Here is a 6348-nt window from a genome sequence, read left to right as displayed (position 1 = left end):
TTACACCTGCATTCAAATTTCTTGACATTTAGGCATTATGTTGGAGGGATATTTTTAGTTTAAAAAGCCAAAACTGTCTCATTTGATTATTGTGGGGTGAGATGAAAGAAATAAATCTGTATGGTGATGGAATATTGGGAAAGATTTCTTGAGTGGGTGTGTTGGATCTCTGAGAAGAGAGGGGATTCCCTGTCAATCAAAAACACACCCCATTAGAGGTGTGAAGTGCTTTGTCTTGGCCATACTGTCTTCAGAGTAGGCCTAGTGCCACAGAAAGAATCTCCCACATTTTTAAAATCACTTCCTCATGAGAACAGAGTTCTGTGCATTAAGTCTATTTTAGTACAAAATTTGATGAGAAACAGAGGAATCTGAGCCAACTGACTATTCCCACATGCAACGTCTTCACAGGCTTTGGAACGGATTGATTGAAAAGGCCAAGAAAAGTGATGAGAAGCTATGGAAATTTTTTCTTCAGGGAAATAAAAGTCTGTGGAATTGCAATGATGAAGACAGGCCTGGTGAACCATTAATCTAATCAACTTTCTTTTGAACTTTAAGGAATAATCACAACCAAAGCTGTGTGATAACCACTGAAATTCAAATATAGAGTGCAAAATCAAGTGTGTCTCCCTACAAAAGAGTAAAACTAAATTGCTGAGTTTTTAGTCATTCATTTGTAACAGAATGATGAACTACAATCCCAAGAATAATACAATAGACAGCAAGTACCCCACCCTAAATAAAAGTGGGAGACCACTATCGTATTAGTTTCCTGGGCTGCTGTAACAAAACACTACAAAATGAGTGGCTTAAAACAACAGAAATTTATCCTCTCATTGTTCTGGAGGCTAGAAGTCCCCAATCCAGGTGTCAGCCGGACCATGCTCTTTTTGAAGGCTCAGGGGGGCCTTTCTTGCCTCTTCTAGTTTCTGGTGGTCCCAGGCATTCTTTAGATTATAGATACATCACTCCAATCTATGCCTCTGTTTTCACATGCTGTCTTTCCTCTGACTCTGGGTTGTGTGTGTCTCTGTGTCTTCTCTTCTTATAAGGACACCAATCATATTGGATTAGGGCCCACTCTACTCCATTATGACCCCATGTTAACTAATTCCATCTGCAAAGACGGTATTTCCAAATAAGGTCCCATTCACTTGTACTGAGGTTAGGACTTCAACATATCTTTCGGAGGGGACACAATTCAACCCATAACACCTATCTTAGTTTGGGCTCAAGACTGACTACATAATTTAAGGGACCTGAAAATATGGGCCCCTTGTTAAAAAATTATTGATAATTTCAAGCTGACAACAGTAGTCATTAAACCAAGTGCAGGGCCTTTCTGAGCGTGGGTCCCTGTGCAATTGTGAAACCAATTCTAGTTGAGTTCCTCCAGTTTCAAACCCTGAGACAGTTTATTTGGGTGGTAATTCCAGGACATGCCAGTAGGAGGAGTGGGGATGTGAGACAGAGAATTAGGAAGCCTATTTGGGTACATTAATTAGTAGGTTGGAACCCTGGTGGTACAGTGGTTAAGCGCTTGGCTGCTAACACAAAGGTCAGTAGTTTCAACCCACCAGCCACTCTGAAAGAGAAAAATGTTGCAGTCTGCTTCCGTAGAGATTACAGCGTTGGAAACCCTATGCGGCAGTTCTACTTTATTTTACAGGGTTACTATGAGTCAGAATCCACTGGATGGCAATAGGTTTGGGTTTTGGGTAATTAGCAGATTACCACTGGATTCAACCAGTGCTCCAGTCCAATAGGGACCTCCAAGGAAGCCTGTGCATACCTTGCTTATTGGGTAATCTCTGAAACCCCATTCATCATTGGTTGGGGGCTGCTCCTGGGGCGTTTCTTCCAGGTTCTCTGGCTTTCCCTACTTCTAGGCTGATACTGTTCCCCCAGGCAGAAAAAATCCTCAGGCAGAAGTCATGGCTGCTTGCAGTAGGAAACCAAGGGTGGACAACCATGGCTGGGGGGGGGGGGTGGGCAGGCCACCAAAAACATCAGAGCAGCCACCTCTTCAGAGTATGCCAAGATTTTAACACTGGTATTACTCCAAACCCTGGTGCTGTAGTGGTTAAGAGCTACGGCTGCCAACCAAAAGGTTGGCAGTTCAAATCCACCAGGCGCTCCTCAGAAACCCTATGGGGCCGTGCTACCCTGTCATGTGGGGTCACTATGAGTCAGAATTGACTTGATGGCAACAGGTTGGTTGGTTGGTTACTAGTCCACCACAAGCTTATGGAAGAGTGTGGTAGAAGAGGCTGGGGGAAGTGGGATATTTTGAAGAATTTTTCAATGTGCAGTGGGTTTCTAACACCACCTCCAAAGAGGAGGACAAAGGGATGTCCTTCTTCACCTTAAGCTAAGTGAAGATGGGAGTTCAAGAGGGTCACTTGCAGAAGTGGACCTGTTTTCCTGGAATTAGAGCTCACAAGGACTGGTTTCTAAAACATACCCGAGAAAGCTAAAGGCGTGGAGACTGTGGCTGATGCTTGCAGAACCAGGAGGAGGGCGCCTCGCTGGGAGTGAAATGTACTTCCAACCATAGCAGGGCACACAGAGGCATGTTTCTCAGGGACTAGATGAGGAACTATAGAAGGAGGCCAGCCTGAGCTTGTCATAAATGAATCCCACCCAATTGGAAGGGCAAAGAGACTTGTCTTCCTTTTCTAGCATTGTCGTAATAAAATAGCACTAGTGGGTGGCTTTAAACAACAGAACTTAATTTTCTCACAGTTGTGGAGGCTAAAAATCCAAATCAGAGTATTGGCAATGTCTATTTCTTCTGCGAGCCTCTCTCCTAGTTTCTTATATCCATGGCAATTCTTGGTGTTCCTCGGCTTGTAGACAGGTTTCCTATATGTGTGTGTGTGTCTGTGTCTACTCTGTCGTTTTTATAAGACACTACTCAGACAGGATTAAGTTTAGGACCCACCCCACTCTGGTATGACTTCATTAACATAGCAAAAGAAAACCCATATTCCCAAATAGGGTCATATTTGCAGGTACAGGGGTTAGAACGTCCACATTTTGGGGGCAAGAGGAGGGACACAAGTCAATTTATAATAAGCCTCTAACAGAGGTTGGTAGGGGGATCTCCAGAAGCCCAGGGCCTGAGCTGGGACCCAGAAGCAGCAGCTGAAAGAGAGCATTTGCGTGGAAGGCAGCCTCCAAGATGGCCTCCAGTAACCCTTGCCTCCTGGTGTTACACCTTTTTGCAGTCCCTCCCACATCTTGTCAGGGTTGGTTTCTGTGACCAATGGGAGTGGTATTGTGTGCCTTCTGACACTAGGTCATAAGGGCCTTGCAGCGTCCGCCTTGCTCTCTCTTGGATCACTCACTCTGAGGGAAAACAACGCCATAGAGAGGGCCATGTGGTGAAGAACTGAGGCTTCCTGTCAAAAACCAGAATGAATTTGCCAGGCATGTCAGAGTGCTACCTTAGAAATGGAACCTCCAGCCCCAGTCAAGCCTTCAGATGATCAAAGCCCTTGCTAACATTTGACTGCAGCCTCATAAGAGACCCTGAGTCAGAACTACCCAGTTAAAGCAGCAACTGGGTTCCTGACCCACAGAAACTGTGTGAGATAATGAATGCTTATATCATATCTGATGTTTACATAAATAAATGCTTGTATCATATTTTCTCATGCAAATTATGGATTAATTCATTATGCAGCAACAAATAATTAATGCATAATGTTAGAGGTCATCAGTAAGGATCTCAGAGGAACCCAGAAAATTGCCTACAACTGCAGCCTATGCACACAAATCTAAAAGCACATCGATGCTGGGCCACAATTTAACCAGCATTTAATACTGTGGGCTTTTCCACTAACCTCCTCTCACCCTGGGCCTGGGCCTTGGGTCTTTGGGGAGAAGAGTAGGTGCAGGTTCACAAACGTTACCTCTTGGCATGGGAGAAAGTGAGTGACAATGACAGAAGAAGCCAGCCATGCCTCTTAGCTTCCCACTGCAGACTTCCAGGCTGAAGGAGGCCTGAGCTAGAGAATAGAAGTTCTGTTGTTGTCATTAACTGCCATTGAGTTGGTCCCTGACTCATGGCGACACCATGTACAAAGGAACAAAATGCTGCCCGTCCTGCACCATCCCCATGATCAGTTGAGAATCAGACCCTTGTGATTCATAGTGCTTTCATTGGCTCATTTCCAGAAGAAGATCACCAGGTTTCTCCCTAACCCATCTTATTCTGGAAGCTCCACTGAAACCTGTTCAGTATCATAGCAACACACAAACCTCCAGTAATGGATGGATGATAGCTGTGCATGACCGGGAATAGAGCCTGGCTTTCCTGCATGGAAGGTGAGAATTCTACCGCTGAACCACCAATGCCCCTGGGAGAAGTTTTAGCATTGAAAATTTTTAGTTTTTGTATTGTACTATTCTGCAGTTGTGTTATTATTAGACTGGATTGGATTCCAGACCAGTGAGCTGTGGACTTTCTATTATTCATATCAGAAAATAAGTTATGCCATTTGCTTTCAACTCATTTAGGGCTGGGGAGAATTATTCCACAGGAGAGTTTAATGGAGTGGAGGGGGGGCGGGGACAACAAAACTGTCTTCTTCTTACATCCATTTAATAAAATGGTTACGTGATCATTTATTTATTGTATACTTACTATGTACCAAGCATAATGCTTGGTCCAGAGGATACAAGTGTGTGCAAGAGATGATTCTTGACCTCAAAGAGCTTATCATCTACAGAAGGATACATGCAAGAAAACCAAAAACCAAACCAAACCTGTTGCAGTCAAGTCGATTCCGACTCATAGCAACCCTATAGGACAGAGTAGAACTGCCCCACACAGTTTCCAAGGAGCACCTGGTGGATTCAGACTGTTGACCTTTGGTGAGTAGCTGTAGCTCTTAACCACTATGCCACCAGGGTTTCCAGACAAGAACACAGGCAATGATAATTCAGAGGGGTAAGAGTTAAGACATGAGTAACCAAAAAGTCAATGGTAACACAAAGGAAAGGCACCTAATTTGGATAGGGTGAAGTAAAGCAGTGGAGGTTCAGTGGTAGAATCTGTGTCTTCCATGCAGAAGATGTGGGTTCAATTCCCAGCCAGTGCACTTCGTGCATAGCCACCACTTGTCTGTCAGTGAAGGCTTGTGTTTTGCTATGGTACTGAACAGGTTTCAGGGGAGCTTCCAGACTAAGATGAACTAGTAAGAAAGGCCTTGTGATCTACTTCTGAAAGCCTTATGGATCACAACAGTCCAATGCCGGCCCATGTGGGTATGGCACAAGACCCCTGTTGTTGTGAATTGGGGGCTGACTTGACAGCAGCTAACAACAACAACACAAGTAAAGGGAAGAAGAGAAAAGGATATTCCAGAAGAGGGAAATCCAAAGGCACTTAGGTGTGTGTGAGAGACTGAGAGAGAAAAGGGGAGGGAAGAAGGGAAGGCAATTGAGTACTTTCAAGGAGTTAAAAGACCGACATGACTGGCTTTTAGAGTAGGATTGAAGAGGGTGAGAAATGAGGCTTAGGAGGTAATACTGCTGGCTGGAGTATGGAGTAAAAACAAAGGGACCCGCGCTGGCAAAACTGGATGTCCATTTTTAAAAAAATGAAACAGGACCCATACCTCACACCATACACAAAAACTAACAAAATGGATCAGAGATCTAAATATAAAACCCAAAATTATAACAATCAGGGAGGAAAAGATAGGATAATGCTAGGGGCCTTAATATATGGCATAAATAGAATACCAACATAACTAGAAATGCACACACAGTAGAAGACAAACTAGATAAAAGGGACCTCCTAAAAATTAAACACTTAGGCTTATCAGACGACTTCTCCGAAAGAGTAAAAAGACAGCCTACAGACTGGGAAAAAATTTTTGGCTACAACATATCTGACAAGGATCTAATCTCTAAAATCTACAGAAAACTTCAACACCTCAACAACAAAAAGACAAACAATCCAATTAAAAAATAAACAAAGGATATGAACAGCGTTTTACCAAAGACATTCAGACGGCTAACAAATACATGAAGAAATGCTCAGAATCACTACCCACTTGAGAGGTGCAAATAAAAACTACAATTAGATACAATCTCATCCCAACATTACCAGCACTAATTAAAAAAACCCAGAAAATAGCAAGTGTTGGTGAGGTTATGGGGAGATTGGAACTGTTATAGACTGCTGGTGGGAATGTAAAATGGTACAACCACTATGGAAAACAGTATGGCACTTCCTTGAAAAGCTAGAAATAATGGGTGTGCACGTATAGATCTATCTGTAGGCATATGACGTACATACATGTTTATGTGCACTGCATATATATTCACATG

Source organism: Loxodonta africana, chromosome 1, assembly GCF_030014295.1.
Source record: "Loxodonta africana isolate mLoxAfr1 chromosome 1, mLoxAfr1.hap2, whole genome shotgun sequence".
Lineage (NCBI taxonomy): Eukaryota > Metazoa > Chordata > Mammalia > Proboscidea > Elephantidae > Loxodonta > Loxodonta africana.
Note: the sequence above shows the minus strand (reverse complement) of the source record.